Below are 25,331 nucleotides of genomic sequence, written 5' to 3' on the forward strand. Positions count from 1 at the left end.
TCTACTGAAAATCATGGTAATGTGTATGGTTTTTAGTGAGAGTATAAATGAGGATGCATTGTTAAAGAGAGTGTACAGTCAATAGTGAAGAAAGTGCAGATGTCCCAACTCTAGTGCAATAAGTGAAAGTATACATTCCTCCAGGCGTGGGATCGCCCTCCATGGCCTTGTTGGTGAAGACATCACATGGACTTACAGATCTAAACGTCGGGGTTTGATTTCTCGTTTATGCCCATTGCCTGTTTATAGCTGAGATAATGATAGATGTTTTACAATTGGCTTTGGTTCAACCATGTAAGGGAGGGTTCCTGATTTAACACCCTGGGCAAGTGCACAGTCAATTCCAGCACTTGAACTGGAGTCCAACCCAAGTGAATTAACCAATAAATCATACAAAGATACCTGAATTCTTTCGCCCTTAGCTTCCCAATAATTACAGTCACCAGGTGTGTACATTTAAACACAATTACTGTTTATTTATGACTAGAATATGAAACATCCAGTGAATACAGCAGCTTCACGTCAAGCTAATATCTGACTCTTTCACTGCCCCATCCTCTACCCATACACAAGACAAACAAATACACAGGGGTGGAAAAATAATGAGGATTAAGCTTAAAAGATAAGAGTCCTTGCTTCAGATGATGAGTTCTTCAGTGCACCTTCTTCACAGTATGAGGTGTGGATTAAAGTCTCTGGGATACAGCTTGTAATGATCTTCTTTGCAGTTCAGCAATGTAACTTACTCACGGCTTGTCCAAGAAAGGCCTCTGGCTTCACATTACCTGTTTACCGAGAGAGTCACCAGATTCTGGTGTCTGGTTCAAATCAGTCTTTTCTGCAGAGAGAGAATTATCAGATTCTCCCAGTGGTCTTTTGGTGAAAATTAACGGGATATTTCTGGAGTGAGTTGGTTAGATTCCTCCATCCGGCCTACAGGATCAAAAGTAAAATGAAAACACAAAAGCCTTGTTCACTGAACAGAATAACAATGTGATCAGATACAATCACCACCTGCCACGGGGCAGAGCACTGCCTCTTTTGGCCAAGTCATCACTGATCTCTCCTGTTGCTGAAATCCACTGCTTGAATTTAAACGCACAGGTGACTTAGAAGCTGCCTGGTTTGAAAGTCACAGGTCCACCAATCATCCATGGATCAAAAATGCAATAGCAAAATTAAAGAGAGGGGAAATAAGGGAATAATCAGGGAACAGACCGGAAGAACCCATGCAACATTCAGTGGCAGTGATTGGGAAGTACATACAAGTGTGTGGAGATTCGATCAAGGCTGGTTAGCTGAAACAAAATTATTTTCCATGATTAACTGCAATATATCTGTGATGAATTACACTGTGTTTATTACAGTTCATCTGTGGTGAATTACGCTGTGTTTATTACAGTTTATTTTGCGGTTAATTTCATCTGTGTATGGTGAATTATGTTGTGTTTATTACAGTTCATCTTTTTGTTGGAAATTACAATTGGTTTATTACAGTAATCTGTGGTGAATTACGTTGTTTGTTACATTATGTTTGTTACAGTTCATCTTTTTCTTGTGAATTACATTGTGTTTATTACAGTTTTATTTGTTTGTAGTGAATTTAATCTGTGGTGAATTATGTTGTGTTTATTACAGTACATTTGTTTGTGGTAAATTGCCTTGTGTTTATTACAGTTTATCTGTGGTGAATTACATTGTGTTCATTGCTGTTTCTGTTTGTGTTAGTTTTACTGGTGCCCCAGATGTTCCTGATTTCTCCCGTAGTAGCATCAGGTTTCCATTTTGTGTAAGGAAAACAAAGGTTGTTTTATGGAATTAGGGAAAACATAGGTTGTTTTATGGAATTAGATTTGTATTGGTAAACATCATAAATAATGTATCGGTTTAGATACAAGCTGGGCAAAGGTGTTTGTGTATGTGGGGGTTGGTTAAGTTCCAACTTTTTCCATTGTGGTTAGAGAGGATTATGGCGTGAAGAATAAATAGAGCTAGCAGTGGTTGCTTGGCAACAAGAGGGCCGTTTAAGGATTTTTTAAAAAGCTTGGTAGTTTTAGCTGAATTTGTGGGTTGTTAGGGATAGGTAATGCAAGAGAAGGCAGCTGTCGCAACTCTGCTCAAACCAGTTCTTTACAGGGCTAGGGAGGGAACATTTCTCTCAGCTATGCTAGAAGGAAATCATACCATGGATTAATAAGTGCAGATATCTGAAGAGTCTCTATTTAAGGAAACTAGAGTAAGGAGAGAGGTTGCCAAGAAGTCTGAGGTTAAAGGTAGTAAAGGGAGACAGAGCTGAGAAGAAGGCAGAGATGCCAGAAAGATATCTGAATTGATTTGTGAGATCTTACTACAGCCTGATGAATGCGAGTTGCAATAACTACAGAAGTCGGTAGCTGGATCTGAGTTTGTGTAAAAGCAGTTAAGACAAAGGAAACCTAAAAGGGTTGGTGTAAAATCCTGGACTGGATTCCCCATTAAAAAGAACAAAGAAAAGTACAAAGTGCAATGGAAGCTTTGTTTAAAAGTACAATTTGAAAAACATGGACTGGAATCAGAATGCAAACTGCTACGCATAAGCATTATTTGAATCACAGAATCACTCCAGCGCCAAAGGCTCATCAAATCTGCACCGATCCTCTGAAAGAGCACCCCATCTTAGCCCCATCCTGTCCCCATAACGCAGTAACCCCACCTTACATTTTGGACACGAAGGGACAATTTAGCATGGCCAATTCACCTAACCTGCCCGGTTTGGATTGTGGGAGGAAACTGAAGCATCCGGAGAAAACCCATGCAGACACTGGGAGAACAGGCAGACAATCACCCAAGGTCAGAATCCAACCCAGGTCCCTGGTACTGTGAGGCAGCAGTGCTAACCGCTGTGCCACCGTGTCGCCCTATAATGCATTATGGTACCTGGTCCAGACCCAATTTATAAGAGAAAACTGGATGAGACCCTAACAATTTTTCAATTTGCAATACTGTGAGGAAACTATACTTCGCTCTGTGACAATACCCTGGGCCAGTGTGCGGTTAGTTCCAGCCCCACTGGCCCCGAAGTCACAACACAAGTAAATTAACCAATAAAAATACCAAAGTCTTTGGTCCTTGGCTGCCCAATAATTACAGTCACCAGGTTTGTAAACGTAAACACAATGACTGTTTATTCATAACAAGAACTGTAATGAACTGTGCAGCAAATATAACTGGTTAACTATTAACTAGTTCCTAACTCCCCCACTTTAACTATATATACAGGGTGAACATCATAAGTGAAAGCAAAAAGAGTCTTTGTTTCAGGTGATGGGCAGCAGGGTAGCATGGTGGTTAGCATAAATGCTTCACAGCTCCAGGGTCCCCGGTTCGATTCCCGGCTGGGTCACTGTCTGTGTGGAGTCTGCACGTCCTCCCCCTGTGTGCGTGGGTTTCCTCCGGGTGCTCCGGTTTCCTCCCACAGTCCAAAGATGTGCGGGTTAGGTGGATTGGCCATGCTAAATTGCCCATAGTGTCCTAATAAAAGTAAGGTTAAGGGGGGGGTTGTTGGGTTACGGGTATAGGGTGGATACGTGGGTTTGAGTAGGGTGATCATGGCTCGGCACAATATTGAGGGCCGAAGGGCCTGTTCTGTGCTGTACTGTTCTATGTTCTATGGTTTTTAGCACACCTTTCTTCACAGCAAGCTTACAGATTAAAGTCTCCGTTTTCAGCCTGTACCAGTCTTCTCTGTAGAATCATTCATTGATTCAGTTTCTCTGTAGTTTAGAAATGCAGTACTTTCAGCTTTCCTGGAAAGGCACTTCTGTTCAAAAGTTTCTGTCAGATCATGGCTTGTATTCAGGCCTATGTAGTTTCAGTAATACAGCACACACTGCAGGCTTTCTGGAGAGAAATATAGTTGCTCCTGCCTCTGATTTTATGGAGAGAGAAAGATAACACTTACAGCAGCTTTTCTGGAGAGTGATAGCACTCATAGGCTTTGTGGAGAGAAATAGTATTAATGGCGGGTTTTCCGGAGATAGATATAGTTGGGTCTGCTTCTGACTTTCTGGACAGAGTGATAGCATTCGCAGCAGCCTTTCTGGGGCGAGTTTGGAGGTTCTAACCCCGGGTAGCCAGAATCAAAACTGAAAACTCCTTGGGACTCTGCAAAGCATTCCACTGGGAGACAGTCCAATCACCACTTGTTACCAGGCAGAGTCTGGCCTTTTGGGCCAATTCATTGGCCACCAGCCAATCAGTCAAACTGAGTCTCACCCATCTCTCTCATTGGTGCCGAAAAGTATGTAGTCTCCTGTTCAAACCAGCACCGGCTAGCAAAGTGATCTCTCCTGCAACTTCTGAATTCTTCTGCTTGAATTAAAGATGCAGCCAACATTCCTCTTAAAGAGACATGTCCATTAATCATCCGTGGATCAAAATAGAACGGCACAGTAAAAGAAAGGGGAAATAAGGGGAATAAACAGGATGAGCCTTTACAGCTGTATGAGGGATACCACTGACAAATACAGATCTTTTATATTAAATCAAACTTTATTATTAACATTGCAGTAATCATATTAACATTCCAGTAAATAACTTTTCAATTAGCAATTAAACAATTCTGAAAATTAAAATGTTTAACTATAAACATTAGACCTTCTCTATCTCGAATTAAGCAAAGCTCATTGCAGGTCAAAAGCCACTAGTAAATAAAGTTAGCAAACACAGGGATACTTACTCTACTGTTTAGAGATTTCCCTTCAGAAAAGTAGAGATAGACTCTTTGAGGCACAGACTACAAATCCTTCTGTCTGTCTCTGCTGCTACATACCCACTTCCCCCATTAATATCCTACAGCCAAAGCTGCTGCTACATACCCACTTCCCCCATTAATATCCTACAGCCAAAGCTGCTGCATGCTACATACCCACATCCCTCATTAATATCCTACAGCCAAAGCTGCTGCTACATACCCACTTCCCCCATTAATATCCTACAGCCAAAGCTGCTGCTACATACCCACTTCCCCCATTAATATCCTACAGACAAAGCTGCTGCTACATACCCACTTCCCCCATTAATATCCTACAGCCAAAGCTGCTGCATGCTACATACCCACTTCCCCCATTAATATCCTACAGCCAAAGCTGCTGCTACATACCCACTTCCCCCATTAATATCCTACAGCCAAAGCTGCTGCTACATACCCACTTCCCCCATTAATATCCTACAGCCAAAGCTACTGCTACATACCCACTTCCCCCATTAATATCCTACAGCCAAAGCTGCTGCTACGTACCCACTTCCCCCATTAATATCCTACAGCCAAAGCTGCTGCTACATACCCACTTCCCCCATTAATATCCTACAGCCAAAGCTGCTGCTACATACCCGACTTCCCCCATTAATATCCTACAGCCAAAGCTGCTGCTACATACCCACTTCCCCCATTAATATCCTACAGCCAAAGCTGCTGCTACATACCCACTTCCCCCATTAATATCCTACAGCCAAAGCTGCTGCTACATACCCACTTCCCCCATTAATATCCTACAGCCAAAGCTGCTGCTACATACCCACTTCCCCCATTAATATCCTACAGCCAAAGCTGCTGCTACATACCCACTTCCCCATTAATATCCTACAGCCAAAGCTGCTGCATGCTACATACCCACTTCCCCCATTAATATCCTACAGCCAAAGCTGCTGCTACATACCCACTTCCCCCATTAATATCCTACAGCCAAAGCTGCTGCTACATACCCACTTCCCCCATTAATATCCTACAGCCAAAGCTGCTGCTACATACCCACTTCCCCATTAATATCCTACAGCCAAAGCTGCTGCTACATACCCACTTCCCCCATTAATATCCTACAGCCAAAGCTGCTGCTACATACCCACTTCCCCCATTAATATCCTACAGCCAAAGCTGCTGCTACATACCCACTTCCCCCATTAATATCCTACAGCCAAAGCTGCTGCTACATACCCACTTCCCCCATTAATATCCTACAGCCAAAGCTGCTGCTACATACCCACTTCCCCCATTAATATCCTACAGCCAAAGCTGCTGCTACATACCCACTTCCCCCATTAATATCCTACAGCCAAAGCTGCTGCTACATACCCACTTCCCCCATTAATATCCTACAGCCAAAGCTGCTGCTACATACCCACTTCCCCCATTAATATCCTACAGCCAAAGCTGCTGCTACATACCCACTTCCCCCATTAATATCCTACAGCCAAAGCTGCTGCTACATACCCACTTCCCCCATTAATATCCTACAGCCAAAGCTGCTGCTACATACCCACTTCCCCCATTAATATCCTACAGCCAAAGCTGCTGCTACATACCCACTTCCCCCATTAATATCCTACAGCCAAAGCTGCTGCTACATACCCACTTCCCCCATTACTATCCTACAGCCAAAGCTGCTGCTACATACCCACTTCCCCCATTAATATCCTACAGCCAAAGCTGCTGCTACATACCCACTTCCCCCATTAATATCCTACAGCCAAAGCTGCTGCTACATACCCACTTCCCCCATTAATATCCTACAGCCAAAGCTGCTGCTACATACCCACTTCCCCCATTAATATCCTACAGCCAAAGCTGCTGCTACATACCCACTTCCCCCATTAATATCCTACAGCCAAAGCTGCTGCTACATACCCACTTCCCCCATTAATATCCTACAGCCAAAGCTGCTGCTACATACCCACTTCCCCCATTAATATCCTACAGCCAAAGCTGCTGCTACATACCCACTTCCCCCATTAATATCCTACAGCCAAAGCTGCTGCTACATACCCACTTCCCCCATTAATATCCTACAGCCAAAGCTGCTGCTACATACCCACTTCCCCCATTAATATCCTACAGCCAAAGCTGCTGCTACATACCCACTTCCCCCATTAATATCCTACAGCCAAAGCTGCTGCTACATACCCACTTCCCCCATTAATATCCTACAGCCAAAGCTGCTGCTACATACCCACTTCCCCCATTAATATCCTACAGCCAAAGCTGCTGCTACATACCCACTTCCCCCATTAATATCCTACAGCCAAAGCTGCTGCTACATACCCACTTCCCCCATTAATATCCTACAGCCAAAGCTGCTGCTACATACCCACTTCCCCCATTAATATCCTACAGCCAAAGCTGCTGCTACATACCCACTTCCCCCATTAATATCCTACAGCCAAAGCTGCTGCTACATACCCACTTCCCCCATTAATATCCTACAGCCAAAGCTGCTGCTACATACCCACTTCCCCCATTAATATCCTACAGCCAAAGCTGCTGCTACATACCCACTTCCCCCATTAATATCCTACAGCCAAAGCTGCTGCTACATACCCACTTCCCCCATTAATATCCTACAGCCAAAGCTGCTGCTACATACCCACTTCCCCCATTAATATCCTACAGCCAAAGCTGCTGCTACATACCCACTTCCCCCATTAATATCCTACAGCCAAAGCTGCTGCTACATACCCACTTCCCCCATTAATATCCTACAGCCAAGCTGCTGCTACATACCCACTTCCCCCATTAATATCCTACAGCCAAAGCTGCTGCTACATACCCACTTCCCCCATTAATATCCTACAGCCAAAGCTGCTGCTACATACCCACTTCCCCCATTAATATCCTACAGCCAAAGCTGCTGCTACATACCCACTTCCCCCATTAATATCCTACAGCCAAAGCTGCTGCTACATACCCACTTCCCCCATTAATATCCTACAGCCAAAGCTGCTGCTACATACCCACTTCCCCCATTAATATCCTACAGCCAAAGCTGCTGCTACATACCCACTTCCCCCATTAATATCCTACAGCCAAAGCTGCTGCTGCTACATACCCACTTCCCCCATTAATATCCTACAGCCAAAGCTGCTGCTACATACCTACTTCCCCCATTAATATCCTTCAGCCAAAGCTGCTGCTGCTACATACCCACTTCCCCCATTAATATCCTACAGCCAAAGCTGCTGCTACATACCCACTTCCCCCATTAATATCCTACAGCCAAAGCTGCTGCTACATACCCACTTCCCCCATTAATATCCTACAGCCAAAGCTGCTGCTACATACCCACTTCCCCCATTAATATCCTACAGCCAAAGCTGCTGCTACTTACCCACTTCCCCCATTAATATCCTACAGCCAAAGCTGCTGCTACATACCCACTTCCCCCATTAATATCCTACAGCCAAAGCTGCTGCTACATACCCACTTCCCCCATTAATATCCTACAGCCAAAGCTGCTGCTACATACCCACTTCCCCCATTAATATCCTACAGCCAAAGCTGCTGCTACATACCCACTTCCCCCATTAATATCCTACAGCCAAAGCTGCTGCTACATACCCACTTCCCCCATTAATATCCTACAGCCAAAGCTGCTGCTGCTACATACCCACTTCCCCCATTAATATCCTACAGCCAAAGCTGCTGCTACATACCCACTTCCCCCATTAATATCCTACAGCCAAAGCTGCTGCTACATACCCACTTCCCCCATTAATATCCTACAGCCAAAGCTGCTGCTACATACCCACTTCCCCCATTAATATCCTACAGCCAAAGCTGCTGCTACATACCCACTTCCCCCATTAATATCCTACAGCCAAAGCTGCTGCTACATACCCACTTCCCCCATTAATATCCTACAGCCAAAGCTGCTGCTACATACCCACTTCCCCCATTAATATCCTACAGCCAAAGCTGCTGCTACATACCCACTTCCCCCATTAATATCCTACAGCCAAAGCTGCTGCTACATACCCACTTCCCCCATTAATATCCTACAGCCAAAGCTGCTGCTACATACCCACTTCCCCCATTAATATCCTACAGCCAAAGCTGCTGCTACATACCCACTTCCCCCATTAATATCCTACAGCCAAAGCTGCTGCTACATACCCACTTCCCCCATTAATATCCTACAGCCAAAGCTGCTGCTACATACCCACTTCCCCCATTAATATCCTACAGCCAAAGCTGCTGCTACATACCCACTTCCCCCATTAATATCCTACAGCCAAAGCTGCTGCTACATACCCACTTCCCCCATTAATATCCTACAGCCAAAGCTGCTGCTACATACCCACTTCCCCCATTAATATCCTACAGCCAAAGCTGCTGCTACATACCCACTTCCCCCATTAATATCCTACAGCCAAAGCTGCTGCTACATACCCACTTCCCCCATTAATATCCTACAGCCAAAGCTGCTGCTACATACCCACTTCCCCCATTAATATCCTACAGCCAAAGCTGCTGCTACATACCCACTTCCCCCATTAATATCCTACAGCCAAAGCTGCTGCTACATACCCACTTCCCCCATTAATATCCTACAGCCAAAGCTGCTGCTACATACCCACTTCCCCCATTAATATCCTACAGCCAAAGCTGCTGCTACATACCCACTTCCCCCATTAATATCCTACAGCCAAAGCTGCTGCTACATACCCACTTCCCCCATTAATATCCTACAGCCAAAGCTGCTGCTACATACCCACTTCCCCCATTAATATCCTACAGCCAAAGCTGCTGCTACATACCCACTTCCCCCATTAATATCCTACAGCCAAAGCTGCTGCATGCTACATACCCACTTCCCCCATTAATATCCTACAGCCAAAGCTGCTGCTACATACCCACTTCCCCCATTAATATCCTACAGCCAAAGCTGCTGCTACATACCCACTTCCCCCATTAATATCCTACAGCCAAAGCTGCTGCTACATACCCACTTCCCCCATTAATATCCTACAGCCAAAGCTGCTGCTACATACCACTTCCCCCATTAATATCCTACAGCCAAAGCTGCTGCTACATACCCACTTCCCCCATTAATATCCTACAGCCAAAGCTGCTGCTACATACCCACTTCCCCCATTAATATCCTACAGCCAAAGCTGCTGCTACATACCCACTTCCCCCATTAATATCCTACAGCCAAAGCTGCTGCTACATACCCACTTCCCCCATTAATATCCTACAGCCAAAGCTGCTGCTACATACCCACTTCCCCCATTAATATCCTACAGCCAAAGCTGCTGCTACATACCCACTTCCCCCATTAATATCCTACAGCCAAAGCTGCTGCTACATACCCACTTCCCCCATTAATATCCTACAGCCAAAGCTGCTGCTACATACCCACTTCCCCCATTAATATCCTACAGCCAAAGCTGCTGCTACATACCCACTTCCCCCATTAATATCCTACAGCCAAAGCTGCTGCTACATACCCACTTCCCCCATTAATATCCTACAGCCAAAGCTGCTGCTGCTACATACCCACTTCCCCCATTAATATCCTACAGCCAAAGCTGCTGCTACATACCCACTTCCCCCATTAATATCCTACAGCCAAAGCTGCTGCTACATACCCACTTCCCCCATTAATATCCTACAGCCAAAGCTGCTGCTACATACCCACTTCCCCCATTAATATCCTACAGCCAAAGCTGCTGCTACATACCCACTTCCCCCATTAATATCCTACAGCCAAAGCTGCTGCTACATACCCACTTCCCCCATTAATATCCTACAGCCAAAGCTGCTGCTACATACCCACTTCCCCCATTAATATCCTACAGCCAAAGCTGCTGCTACATACCCACTTCCCCCATTAATATCCTACAGCCAAAGCTGCTGCTACATACCCACTTCCCCCATTAATATCCTACAGCCAAAGCTGCTGCTACATACCCACTTCCCCCATTAATATCCTACAGCCAAAGCTGCTGCTACATACCCACTTCCCCCATTAATATCCTACAGCCAAAGCTGCTGCTACATACCCACTTCCCCCATTAATATCCTACAGCCAAAGCTGCTGCTACATACCCACTTCCCCCATTAATATCCTACAGCCAAAGCTGCTGCTACATACCCACTTCCCCCATTAATATCCTACAGCCAAAGCTGCTGCTACATACCCACTTCCCCCATTAATATCCTACAGCCAAAGCTGCTGCTACATACCCACTTCCCCCATTAATATCCTACAGCCAAAGCTGCTGCTACATACCCACTTCCCCCATTAATATCCTACAGCCAAAGCTGCTGCTACATACCCACTTCCCCCATTAATATCCTACAGCCAAAGCTGCTGCTACATACCCACTTCCCCCATTAATATCCTACAGCCAAAGCTGCTGCTACATACCCACTTCCCCCATTAATATCCTACAGCCAAAGCTGCTGCTACATACCCACTTCCCCCATTAATATCCTACAGCCAAAGCTGCTGCTACATACCCACTTCCCCCATTAATATCCTACAGCCAAAGCTGCTGCTACATACCCACTTCCCCCATTAATATCCTACAGCCAAAGCTGCTGCTACGTACCCACTTCCCCCATTAATATCCTACAGCCAAAGCTGCTGCTACATACCCACTTCCCCCATTAATATCCTACAGCCAAAGCTGCTGCTACATACCCACTTCCCCCATTAATATCCTACAGCCAAAGCTGCTGCTACATACCCACTTCCCCCATTAATATCCTACAGCCAAAGCTGCTGCTACATACCCACTTCCCCCATTAATATCCTACAGCCAAAGCTGCTGCTACATACCCACTTCCCCCATTAATATCCTACAGCCAAAGCTGCTGCTACATACCCACTTCCCCCATTAATATCCTACAGCCAAAGCTGCTGCTACATACCCACTTCCCCCATTAATATCCTACAGCCAAAGCTGCTGCTACATACCCACTTCCCCCATTAATATCCTACAGCCAAAGCTGCTGCTACATACCCACTTCCCCCATTAATATCCTACAGCCAAAGCTGCTGCTACATACCCACTTCCCCCATTAATATCCTACAGCCAAAGCTGCTGCTACATACCCACTTCCCCCATTAATATCCTACAGCCAAAGCTGCTGCTACATACCCACTTCCCCCATTAATATCCTACAGCCAAAGCTGCTGCTACATACCCACTTCCCCCATTAATATCCTACAGCCAAAGCTGCTGCTACATACCCACTTCCCCCATTAATATCCTACAGCCAAAGCTGCTGCTACATACCCACTTCCCCCATTAATATCCTACAGCCAAAGCTGCTGCTACGTACCCACTTCCCCCATTAATATCCTACAGCCAAAGCTGCTGCTACATACCCACTTCCCCCATTAATATCCTACAGCCAAAGCTGCTGCTGCTACATACCCACTTCCCCCATTAATATCCTACAGCCAAAGCTGCTGCTACATACCCACTTCCCCCATTAATATCCTACAGCCAAAGCTGCTGCTACATACCCACTTCCCCCATTAATATCCTACAGCCAAAGCTGCTGCTACATACCCACTTCCCCCATTAATATCCTACAGCCAAAGCTGCTGCTACATACCCACTTCCCCCATTAATATCCTACAGCCAAAGCTGCTGCTACATACCCACTTCCCCCATTAATATCCTACAGCCAAAGCTGCTGCTACATACCCACTTCCCCCATTAATATCCTACAGCCAAAGCTGCTGCTACATACCCACTTCCCCCATTAATATCCTACAGCCAAAGCTGCTGCTACATACCCACTTCCCCCATTAATATCCTACAGCCAAATGCTGCTGCTACATACCCACTTCCCCCATTAATATCCTACAGCCAAAGCTGCTGCTACATACCCACTTCCCCCATTAATATCCTACAGCCAAAGCTGCTGCTACATACCCACTTCCCCCATTAATATCCTACAGCCAAAGCTGCTGCTACATACCCACTTCCCCCATTAATATCCTACAGCCAAAGCTGCTGCTACATACCCACTTCCCCCATTAATATCCTACAGCCAAAGCTGCTGCTACATACCCACTTCCCCCATTAATATCCTACAGCCAAAGCTGCTGCTACATACCCACTTCCCCCATTAATATCCTACAGCCAAAGCTGCTGCTACATACCCACTTCCCCCATTAATATCCTACAGCCAAAGCTGCTGCTACATACCCACTTCCCCCATTAATATCCTACAGCCAAAGCTGCTGCTACATACCCACTTCCCCCATTAATATCCTACAGCCAAAGCTGCTGCTACATACCCACTTCCCCCATTAATATCCTACAGCCAAAGCTGCTGCTACATACCCACTTCCCCCATTAATATCCTACAGCCAAAGCTGCTGCTACATACCCACTTCCCCCATTAATATCCTACAGCCAAAGCTGCTGCTACATACCCACTTCCCCCATTAATATCCTACAGCCAAAGCTGCTGCTACATACCCACTTCCCCCATTAATATCCTACAGCCAAAGCTGCTGCTACATACCCACTTCCCCCATTAATATCCTACAGCCAAAGCTGCTGCTACATACCCACTTCCCCCATTAATATCCTACAGCCAAAGCTGCTGCTACATACCCACTTCCCCCATTAATATCCTACAGCCAAAGCTGCTGCTACATACCCACTTCCCCCATTAATATCCTACAGCCAAAGCTGCTGCTACATACCCACTTCCCCCATTAATATCCTACAGCCAAAGCTGCTGCTACATACCCACTTCCCCCATTAATCTCCTACAGCCAAAGCTGCTGCTACATACCCACTTCCCCCATTAATCTCCTACAGCCAAAGCTGCTGCTACATACCCACTTCCCCCATTAATATCCTACAGCCAAAGCTGCTGCTACATACCCACTTCCCCCATTAATATCCTACAGCCAAAGCTGCTGCTACATACCCACTTCCCCCATTAATATCCTACAACCAAAGCTGCTGCTACATACCCACTTCCCCCATTAATATCCTACAGCCAAAGCTGCTGCTACATACCCACTTCCCCATTAATATCCTACAGCCAAAGCTGCTGCATGCTACATACCCACTTCCCCCATTAATATCCTACAGCCAAAGCTGCTGCTACATACCCACTTCCCCCATTAATATCCTACAGCCAAAGCTGCTGCTACATACCCACTTCCCCCATTAATCTCCTACAGCCAAAGCTGCTGCTACATACCCACTTCCCCCATTAATATCCTACAGCCAAAGCTGCTGCTACATACCCACTTCCCCCATTAATATCCTACAGCCAAAGCTGCTGCTACATACCCACTTCCCCCATTAATATCCTACAGCCAAAGCTGCTGCTACTACCCACTTCCCCCATTAATATCCTACAGCCAAAGCTGCTGCTACATACCCACTTCCCCCATTAATCTCCTACAGCCAAAGCTGCTGCTACATACCCACTTCCCCCATTAATATCCTACAGCCAAAGCTGCTGCTACATACCCACTTCCCCCATTAATATCCTACAGCCAAAGCTGCTGCTACATACCCACTTCCCCCATTAATATCCTACAGCCAAAGCTGCTGCTACATACCCACTTCCCCCATTAATATCCTACAGCCAAAGCTGCTGCTACATACCCACTTCCCCCATTAATATCCTACAGCCAAGCTGCTGCTACATACCCACTTCCCCCATTAATATCCTACAGCCAAAGCTGCTGCTACATACCCACTTCCCCATTAATATCCTACAGCCAAAGCTGCTGCTACATACCCACTTCCCCCATTAATATCCTACAGCCAAAGCTGCTGCTACATACCCACTTCCCCCATTAATATCCTACAGCCAAAGCTGCTGCTACATACCCACTTCCCCCATTAATATCCTACAGCCAAAGCTGCTGCTACATACCCACTTCCCCCATTAATATCCTACAGCCAAAGCTGCTGCATGCTACATACCCACTTCCCCCATTAATATCCTACAGCCAAAGGCTGCTGCTACATACCCACTTCCCCCATTAATATCCTACAGCCAAAGCTGCTGCTACATACCCACTTCCCCCATTAATATCCTACAGCCAAAGCTGCTGCTACATACCCACTTCCCCCATTAATATCCTACAGCCAAAGCTGCTGCTACATACCCACTTCCCCCATTAATATCCTACAGCCAAAGCTGCTGCTACATACCCACTTCCTCCATTAATATCCTACAGCCAAAGCTGCTGCTACATACCCACTTCCCCCATTAATATCCTACAAGCAAAGCTGCTGCTACATACCCACTTCCCCCATTAATATCCTACAGCCAAAGCTGCTGCTACATACCCACTTCCCCCATTAATATCCTACAGCCAAAGATGCTGCTACATACCCACTTCCCCCATTAATATCCTACAGCCAAAGCTGCTGCTACATACCCACTTCCCCCATTAATATCCTACAGCCAAAGCTGCTGCTACATACCCACTTCCCCCATTAATATCCTACAGCCAAAGCTGCTGCTACATACCCACTTCCCCCATTAATATCCTACAGCCAAAGCTGCTGCTACATACCCACTTCCCCCATTAATATCCTACAGCTAAAGCTGCTGCTACATACCCACTTCCCCCATTAATATCCTACAGCCAAAGCTGCTGCTACATACCCACTTCCCCCATTAATATCCTACAGCCAAAGCTGCTGCTACATACCCACTTCCCCCATTAATATCCTACAGCCAACGCTGCTGCTACATACCCACTTCCCCCATTAATATCCTACAGCCAAAGTTGCTGCATGCTACATACCCACTTCCCCCATTAATATCCTACAGCCAAAGCTGCTGCTACATACCCACTTCCCCCATTAATATCCTACAGCCAAAGCTGCTGCTACATACCCACTTCCCCCATTAATATCCTACAACCAAAGCTGCTGCTACATACCCACTTCCCCCATTAATATCCTACAGCCAAAGCTGCTGCTACATACCCACTTCCCCCATTAATCTCCTACAGCCAAAGCTGCTGCTACATACCCATTTCCCCCATTAATCTCCTACAGCCAAAGCTGCTGCTACATACCCACTTCCCCCATTAATATCCTACAGCCAAAGCTGCTGCTACATACCCACTTCCCCCATTAATATCCTACAGCCAAAGCTGCTGCTACATACCCACTTCCCCCATTAATATCCTACAGCCAAAGCTGCTGCTACTTACCCACTTCCCCATTAATATCCTACAACCAAAGCTGCTGCATGCTACATACCCACTTCCCCCATTAATATCCTACAGCCAAAGCTGCTGCTACATACCCACTTCCCCCATTAATATCCTACAGCCAAAGCTGCTGCTACATACCCACTTCCCCCATTAATATCCTACAGCCAAAGCTGCTGCTACATACCCACTTCCCCCATTAATATCCTACAGCCAAAGCTGCTGCTACATACCCACTTCCCCCATTAATATCCTACAGCCAAAGCTGCTGCTACATACCCACTTCCCCCATTAATCTCCTACAGCCAAAGCTGCTGCTACATACCCACTTCCCCCATTAATATCCTACAGCCAAAGCTGCTGCATGCTACATACCCACTTCCCCCATTAATATCATACAGCCAAAGCTGCTGCTACATACCCACTTCCCCCATTAATCTCCTACAGCCAAAGCTGCTGCTACTTACCCACTTCCCCCATTAATATCCTACAGCCAAAGCTGCTGCTACATACCCACTTCCCCCATTAATATCCTACAGCCAAAGCTGCTGCTACATACCCACTTCCCCCATTAATATCCTACAGCTAAAGCTGCTGCTACATACCCACTTCCCCCAGTAATATCCTACAGCCAAAGCTGCTGCTACATACCCACTTCCCCCATTAATATCCTACAGCCAAAGCTGCTGCTACATACCCACTTCCCCCATTAATATCCTACAACCAAAGCAGCTGCTACATACCCACTTCCCCCATTAATATCCTACAGCCAAAGCTGCTGCTACATACCCACTTCCCCCATTAATATCCTACAGCCAAAGCTGCTGCTACATACCCACTTCCCCCATTAATATCCTACAGCCAAAGCTGCTGCTACATACCCACTTCCCCCATTAATATCCTACAGCCAAAGCTGCTGCTACATACCCACTTCCCCCATTAATATCCTACAGCCAAAGCTGCTGCTACATACCCACTTCCCCCATTAATATCCTACAGCCAATGCTGCTGCTACATACCCACTTCCCCCATTAATATCCTACAGCCAATGCTGCTGCTACATACCCACTTCCCCCATTAATATCCTACAGCCAAAGCTGCTGCTACATACCCACTTCCCCATTAATATCCTACAGCCAAAGCTGCTGCTACATACCCACTTCCCCCATTAATATCCTACAGCCAAAGCTGCTGCTACATACCCACTTCCCCCATTAATATCCTACAGCCAAAGCTGCTGCTACATACCCACTTCCCCCATTAATATCCTACAAGCAAAGCTGCTGCTACATACCCACTTCCCCCATTAATATCCCACAGCCAAAGCTGCTGCTACGTACCCACTTCCCCCATTAATATCCTACAGCCAAAGATGCTGCTACATACCCACTTCCCCCATTAATATCCTACAGCCAAAGCTACTGCTACATACCCACTTCCCCCATTAATATCCTACAGCCAAAGCTGCTGCTACATACCCACTTCCCCCATTAATATCCTACAGCCAAAGCTGCTGCTACATACCCACTTCCCCCATTAATATCCTACAGCCAAAGCTGCTGCTACATACCCACTTCCCCATTAATATCCTACAGCTAAAGCTGCTGCTACATACCCACTTCCCCCAGTAATATCCTACAGCCAAAGCTGCTGCTACATACCCACTTCCCCCATTAATATCCTAAAGCCAAAGCTGCTGCTACATACCCACTTCCCCCATTAATATCCGACAGCCAAAGCTGCTGCTACATACCCACTTCCCCCATTAATATCCTACAGCCAACGCTGCTGCTACATACCCACTTCCCCCATTAATATCCTACAGCCAAAGTTGCTGCATGCTACATACCCACTTCCCCCATTAATATCCTACAGCCAAAGCTGCTGCTACATACCCACTTCCCCCATTAATATCCTACAGCCAAAGCTGCTGCATGCTACATACCCACTTCTCCCATTAATATCCTACAGCCAAAGCTGCTGCTACATACCCACTTCCCCCATTAATCTCCTACAGCCAAAGCTGCTGCTACATACCCACTTCCCCCATTAATCTCCTACAGCCAAAGCTGCTGCTACATACCCACTTCCCCCATTAATATCCTACAGCCAAAGCTGCTGCTACATACCCACTTCCCCCATTAATATCCTACAGCCAAAGCTGCTGCTACATACCCACTTCCCCCATTAATATCCTACAGCCAAAGCTGCTGTTACATACCCACTTCCCCCATTAATATCCCACAGCCAAAGCTGCTGTTACATACCCACTTCCCCCATTAATATCCTACAGCCAAAGCTGCTGCTACATACCCACTTCCTCCATTAATATCCTACAACCAAAGCTGCTGCTACATACCCACTTCCCCCATTAATATCCTACAGCCAAAGCTGCTGCTACTTACCCACTTCCCCATTAATATCCTACAACCAAAGCTGCTGCATGCTACATACCCACTTCCCCCATTAATATCCTACAGCCAAAGCTGCTGCTACATACCCACTTCCCCCATTAATATCCTACAGCCAAAGCTGCTGCTACATACCCACTTCCCCCATTAATATCCTACAGCCAAAGCTACTGCTACATACCCACTTCCCCCATTAATATCCTACAGCCAAAGCTGCTGCTACATACCCACTTCCCCCATTAATCTCCTACAGCCAAAGCTGCTGCTACATACCCACTTCCCCCATTAATATCCTACAGCCAAATCTGCTGCTACATACCCACTTCCCCCATTAATATCCTACAGCCAAAGATGCTGCTACATATCCACTTCCCCCATTAATCTCCTACAGCCAAAGCTGCTGCTACATACCCACTTCCCCCATTAATACCCTACAGCCAAAGCTGCTGCATGCTACATACCCACTTCCCCCATTAATATCCTACAGCCAAAGCTGCTGCGACATACCCACTTCCCCCATTAATCTCCTACAGCCAAAGCTGCTGCTACATACCCACTTCCCCCATTAATATCCTACAAGCAAAGCTGCTGCTACATACCCACTTCCCTCATTAATATCCTACAGCCAAAGCTGCTGCTACATACCCACTTCCCCCATTAATATCCTACAGCCAAAGCTGCTGCTACATGCCCACTTCCCCATTAATATCCTACAGCCAAAGCTGCTGCATGCTACATACCCACTTCCCCCATTAATATCCTACAGCCAAAGCTGCTGCTACATACCCACTTCCCCCATTAATATCCTACAGCCAAAGCTGCTGCTACATACCCACTTCCCCCATTAATATCCTACAGCCAAAGCTGCTGCTACATACCCACTTCCTCCATTAATATCCTACAACCAAAGCTGCTGCTACATACCCACTTCCCCCATTAATATCCTACAGCCAAAGCTGCTGCTACTTACCCACTTCCCCATTAATATCCTACAGCCAAAGCTGCTGCTACATACCTTCTTCCCCCATTAATATCCTTCAGCCAAAGCTGCTGCTGCTACATACCCACTTCCCCCATTAATATCCTACAGCTAAAGCTGCTGCTACGTACCCACTTCCCCCATTAATATCCTACAGCCAAAGCTGCTGCTACATACCCACTTCCCCCATTAATATCCTACAGCCAAAGCTGCTGCTACATACCTTCTTCCCCCATTAATATCCTACAGCCAAAGCTGCTGCTGGATACCCACTTCCCCCATTAATATCCTACAGCCAAAGCTGCTGCTGGATACCCACTTCCCCCATTAATATCCTACAGCCAAAGCTGCTGCTGGATACCCACTTCCCCCATTAATATCCTACAGCCAAAGCTGCTGCTGCTACATACCCACTTCCCCCATTAATATCCTACAGCCAAAGCTGCTGCTACATACCCACTTCCCCCATTAATATCCTACAGCCAAAGCTGCTGCTGGATACCCACTTCCCCCATTAATATCCTACAGTCAAAGCTGCTGCTACATACCCACTTCCCACATTAATTGCACCATTTCTATCTGACTGCGAACCCAAGATCTGTTTACCCAACTCAATACACAATGGGTACAATTTAATTAAAATAAAAAGAGTCGTTCTGGCGGGAATTGAGTGGAACCGGGAACGACCCCGTTATCTAATGGCACTCTCATTTTATTTCCGCCCCCGGCAGGAAGTGCCTGTCAAGGCCGCACGTAGTGGTATATCCTCTACTGAGGAGATCCCCTGCAGGAGGAGATTTGGGCACCTTTTTTTAATGGTGCCCCAAACCCTCGACCCCCTGGAACCCCCAACACACCAACATCAGTTGGGGGATCCTTGAGCCACCCAACACCCCACCACATACCTAAATGGGAACCCGGACCCGAACCCTGGCATGTGCAAAATGTCAGCTCGACACCTTGGCACTGCCAACCCGGTATCCTGACAGTGCCCCTGCTGTCCCGGCAGTGCCCCTGCTGGCCCGGCAGTGCCCCTGCTGGCCCGGCAGTGCCCCTGCTGGCCCGGCAGTGCCCCTGCTGGCCCGGCAGTGCCCCTGCTGGCCCGGCAGTGCCCCTGCTGGCCCGGCAGTGCCCCTGCTGGCCCGACAGTGCCCCTGCTGGCCCGGCAGTGCCCCTGCTGGCCCGTCAGTGCCCCTGCTGGCCCGTCAGTGCCCCTGCCGGCCTGGTAGTGCCCCTGCTGGCCCGATGTGTCCCTGCTGGCCTGACAGTGCCCCTAAAGCCTGACAGTGCCCCTGCCGGCCTGGCAGTGCCCTTGCCATCCTGGCAGTGCCTTTGCCGGCCAGGCTGTGCCCCTGCTGGCCAGGCAGTGCCCCTGCCGGCCCGACAGTGCCCCTGCCAACCAGGCAGTGTCCCTGCCGGCCGGACAGTGCCCTTGGCGGCCCGGTAGTGCCTTTGACGGCCAGGCAGTGCCCCTGCTGGCCTGGCAGTGCCCCTGCCGGCCAGGCAGTGCCCTTGCCGTCCCGACAGTGCCCCTGCCGGCCCGACAGTGCCCCTGCCAACCTGGCAGTGCCCCTGCCGGCCGGACAGTGCCCTTGCCGGCCAGGTAGTGCCTTTGCCGACCAGTCAGTGCCCCTGCTGGCCTGGCAGTGCCCCTGCCAACCTGGCAGTGCCCTTGCCGTCCCGGCAGTGCCTTTGCCGGCCAGGCATTACCCCTGCTGGCCATGCAGTGCCTCTGCTGGCCCGGCAGTGCCCCTGCTGGCCCGGCAGTGCCCCTGCTGGCCCGGCAGTGTCCCTACTGGCCCGGCAGTGCCCCTGCTGGCCCGATGTGTCCCTGCTGGCCTGGCAGTTCCTTTGCTGGCCAGGCAGTGCCCCTGCCGTCCTGGCAGTGCCTTTGCCGGCCAGGCTGTGCCCCTGCTGGCCAGGCAGTGTCCCTGCCGGCCGGACAGTGCCCTTGCCGGCCCGGTAGTGCCTTTGACGGCCAGGCAGTGCCCCTGCTGGCCTGGCAGTGCCCCTGCCGGCCAGGCAGTGCCCTTGCCGTCCCGACAGTGCCCCTGCCGGCCCGACAGTGCCCCTGCCAACCTGGCAGTGCCCCTGCCGGCCGGACAGTGCCCTTGCCGGCCCGGCAGTGCCTTTGCCGGCCAAGCAGTGCCCCTGCTGGCCTGGCAGTGCCCCTGCCAACCTGGCAGTGCCTTTGCCGTCCCGGCAGTGCCTTTGCCGGCCAGGCATTGCCCCTGCTGGCCAGGCAGTGCCCCTGCTGGCCCGGCAGTGCCCCTGCTGGCCCGGCAGTGCCCCTGCTGGCCCGGCAGTGTCCCTACTGGCCCGGCAGTGCCCCTGCTGGCCCGATGTGTCCCTGCTGGCCTGGCAGTTCCTTTGCTGGCCAGGCAGTGCCCCTGCCGTCCTGGCAGTGCCTTTGCCGGCCAGGCTGTGCCCCTGCTGGCCAGGCAGTGTCCCTGCCGGCCGGACAGTGCCCTTGCCGGCCCGGTAGTGCCTTTGACGGCCAGGCAGTGCCCCTGCTGGCCTGGCAGTGCCCCTGCCGGCCAGGCAGTGCCCTTGCCGTCCCGACAGTGCCCCTGCCGGCCCGACAGTGCCCCTGCCAACCTGGCAGTGCCCCTGCCGGCCGGACAGTGCCCTTGCCGGCCCGGCAGTGCCTTTGCCGGCCAAGCAGTGCCCCTGCTGGCCTGGCAGTGCCCCTGCCAACCTGGCAGTGCCCTTGCCGTCCCGGCAGTGCCTTTGCCGGCCAGGCATTGCCCCTGCTGGCCAGGCAGTGCCCCTGCTGGCCCGGCAGTGCCCCTGCTGGCCCGGCAGTGCCCCTGCTGGCCCGGCAGTGTCCCTGCTGGCCCGATGTGTCCCTGCTGGCCTGTCAGTGTCCCTGCTGGCCTGGCAGTTCCTTTGCTGGCCAGGCAGTGCCCCTGCTGGCCCGACCGTGCCCCTGCCGGCCCGACCGTGCCCCTGCCGGCCCGACCGTGCCCCTGCCGGCCCGACCGTGCCCCTGCCGGCCCGACCGTGCCCCTACCGGCCTGACCGTGCCCCTGCCGGCCCGGCAGTGCTGCTGCCGGCCAGGCAGTGCCCCTGCCGGCCCGACCGTGCCCCTGCCGGCCCGACCGTGCCCCTGCCGGCCCGACCGTGCCCCTGCCGGCCCGACCGTGCCCCTGCCGGCCCGACCGTGCCCCTACCGGCCCGACCGTGCCCCTGCCGGCCCGGCAGTGCTGCTGCCGGCCAGGCAGTGCTCCTGCTGGCCCGGCAGTGCCCCTAAAGCCTGACAGTGCCTCTGCTGGCCCGGCAGTGCCCCTGCTGGCCTGGCAGTGCCCCTGCTGGCCCGACAGTGCCCCTAAAGCCTGACCGTGCCCCTGCCTGCCTGACCGTGCCCCTGCCGGCCTGACCGTGCCCCTGCCGGCCTGACCGTGCCCCTGCCGGCCTGACCGTGCCCCTGCCGGCCTGACCGTGCCCCTGCCGGCCGGACCGTGCCCCTGCCGGCCCGGCAGTGCCCCTAAAGCCTGACAGTGCCCCTGCCGGCCTGACCGTGCCCCTGCCGACATGGCAGTTCCCCTGCTGGCCTGACGGTGCCAAGATGCCAACATTCAGCACAAATGAAAGAACATTTTAAAGTGTGTTTAGGGGAGTGGTCTGGAAACTCATGCGACAATCATCTGGGGGGATTCGAGGAGAAACCCACTAACTTGGGTTCAGAGCGGCGTGTGTGTATTTGATCAGTCATCTTGTGTGCTTAGAAAGGGGCTTTGTGTTAATGGGACTATTGTAGTTTAAGATCTACTTTGCAATCCATGTTAATTGTTAAATCTGTGTACTTGTTGAGTTAAGGGGAGTGTATGGAGTAAAGGAGTATTGTGTAATAATCCAACTTTTCATGTTTAATAAATTTGTTTTCTTGTTCAAACTAATTTGTGACCCTGTGACTGTGTTCTTGCACGTTGTATGAATAAACATGAATAGGCTGGAGTTTCCAGTTCCACAGCTGAGTGTTCACTGGCGACGTGATTCTCTCTTCCTGCCGCTTGTCAATAGGATTTCCAATTGGAGCCATCCCACACCGTCGGGAAACTTGCGGGTGGGGTGTGCTGCCGGAGTGAAAAGCGATCCCACTATCTGAGAGTTCTGACCACAGCCTTTTGAGCCAGGGTTCCATTCTGGAAGCTTCCCGTCCAGTTATAACACCAACTGGGGGAAGCACGGTGGTGCTGTGGGTTAGCCCAGCTGCCACATGACGCTGAGGTCCCAGGTTCAATCCCGGCTCTGGGTCACTGTCTGTGTCGAGTTTGCACATTCTCCGTGTTTGCGTGGGTTTTGCCCCCACAACCCAAAGACGTGCAGGCTAGGTGGATTGATCATGCTAAATTGCCCCTTAATTGGAAAAAAATGAATTGGGTACTCTAAATTTAAAAAAAATTAACACCAACTGGGATTGGAACAAGGTTTGAATATGTCTAGTTGGAGTGTTGTGTTTACTGGGCTATATATTTGCACCATGTGTTTTGGATTGGAAATGTGATTGTTTGTTCCCTGCTCCTTACCCTGGGTTTGTGGATCCCAGTTCCAGGTTTCAGCTTGGTTTGAAATCCGAAGTTGCTGTGTGTAACATGATGTACCATCAATTCGACTGAAGACACATTTAGGATCCGAACTGTTTCTTTAATCAGCTACTTGTTAGCCCGGTGGTCGACTACAGAGAATGGCCGACCACTGGGATCTCTGGGTACTTATACCCTGCCTCGGAGGCGGGGCCTACTTGCCTCTCGACCAATTGGAGAGCAGTCACATGACTAGTCCCAACCAATCGGACGAGAAGCACATGACCAGCCAGAGCCAATGGGAAGCCAGTGCTCTGCACCAATGGCAGTGCTCTTATCCATACCACCACATAACACTCGAGTGCAGTGAGCCAAGTGTTGTTAACTTTCTGCCCCAAATTTTCCAGCACAGAAAAAGACCACTCTTGGCTCATGCTGATTCTTTGTACGAGCTATCCAAATAGTTTCATGCCTCTGCTAATTTGCCATATCCTGTCCCCCTGAGATATGTACCCTTTTTGAAACTTGATATTGAATCCGTTTCTTTCAGTCAGTGCATCCAGGGCATAATAATTCTCCTCAAGTTGCTTTCCCTGTAATGTTAAGTCACCAAGGAAAGTAGTCGCAGTTTCTATTATCCCTCCACATAGCTGTAGTCCCTCATCTTTGTTGACATTCCCACTGCATACTGCAGGCATGTTGAGGTGAAGCTAATTTGCCTCCTGTATGTAATAGTCAATAATACATAGCAGGGAGAATATAATTAGATATGTTGTCATGGTGACACAGTGAGGGCGGCACGGTGACACAGTGAGGGCGGCACGGTGACACAGTGAGGGCAGCACGGTGACACAGTGAGGGTGGCACAGTGAGGGCGGCACGGTGACACAGTGAGGGCAGCACGGTGACACAGTGAGGGCAGCACGGTGACACAGTGAGGGCGGCACAGTGAGGGCGACACGGTGACACAGTGAGGGCGGCACGGTGACACAGTGAGGGTGACACAGTGAGGGCAGCACAGTGACACAGTGAGGGCAGCACGGTGACACAGTGAGGGCAGCACAGTGACACAGTGAGGGCAGCACGGTGACACAGTGAGGGCGGCACAGTGACACAGTGAGGGCAGCACGGTGACACAGTGAGGGCAGCACAGTGACACAGTGAGGGCGGCACGGTGACACAGTGAGGGCAGCACGGTGACACAGTGAGGGCAGCACGGTGACACAGTGAGGGCAGCACGGTGACACAGTGAGGGCAGCCACGGTGACACAGTGAGGGCAGCACGGTGACACAGTGAGGGCAGCAAGTGGGCAGGTGACACAGTGAGGCAGCACGGTGACACATGTGAGGGCAGCACGTGACACAGTGAGGGCACGGGACACAGTGAGGGCAGCACGAGTGACACAGTGAGGGCAGCACGGTGACACAGTGAGGG

The 25,331-nt window shown here is 49.6% G+C and overlaps 1 protein-coding gene across 1 annotated transcript in view; it reads left to right on the forward strand.

Annotated features, from left to right (window-relative positions):
* The window catches only part of chid1 (chitinase domain containing 1), a 190,395-nt gene that overhangs the window by 101,890 nt on the left and 63,174 nt on the right, over positions 1-25,331 (forward strand). The window lies entirely within an intron of this gene.

Source organism: Scyliorhinus canicula, chromosome 9 (assembly GCF_902713615.1).
Source record: "Scyliorhinus canicula chromosome 9, sScyCan1.1, whole genome shotgun sequence".
NCBI classification, from domain to species: domain Eukaryota; kingdom Metazoa; phylum Chordata; class Chondrichthyes; order Carcharhiniformes; family Scyliorhinidae; genus Scyliorhinus; species Scyliorhinus canicula.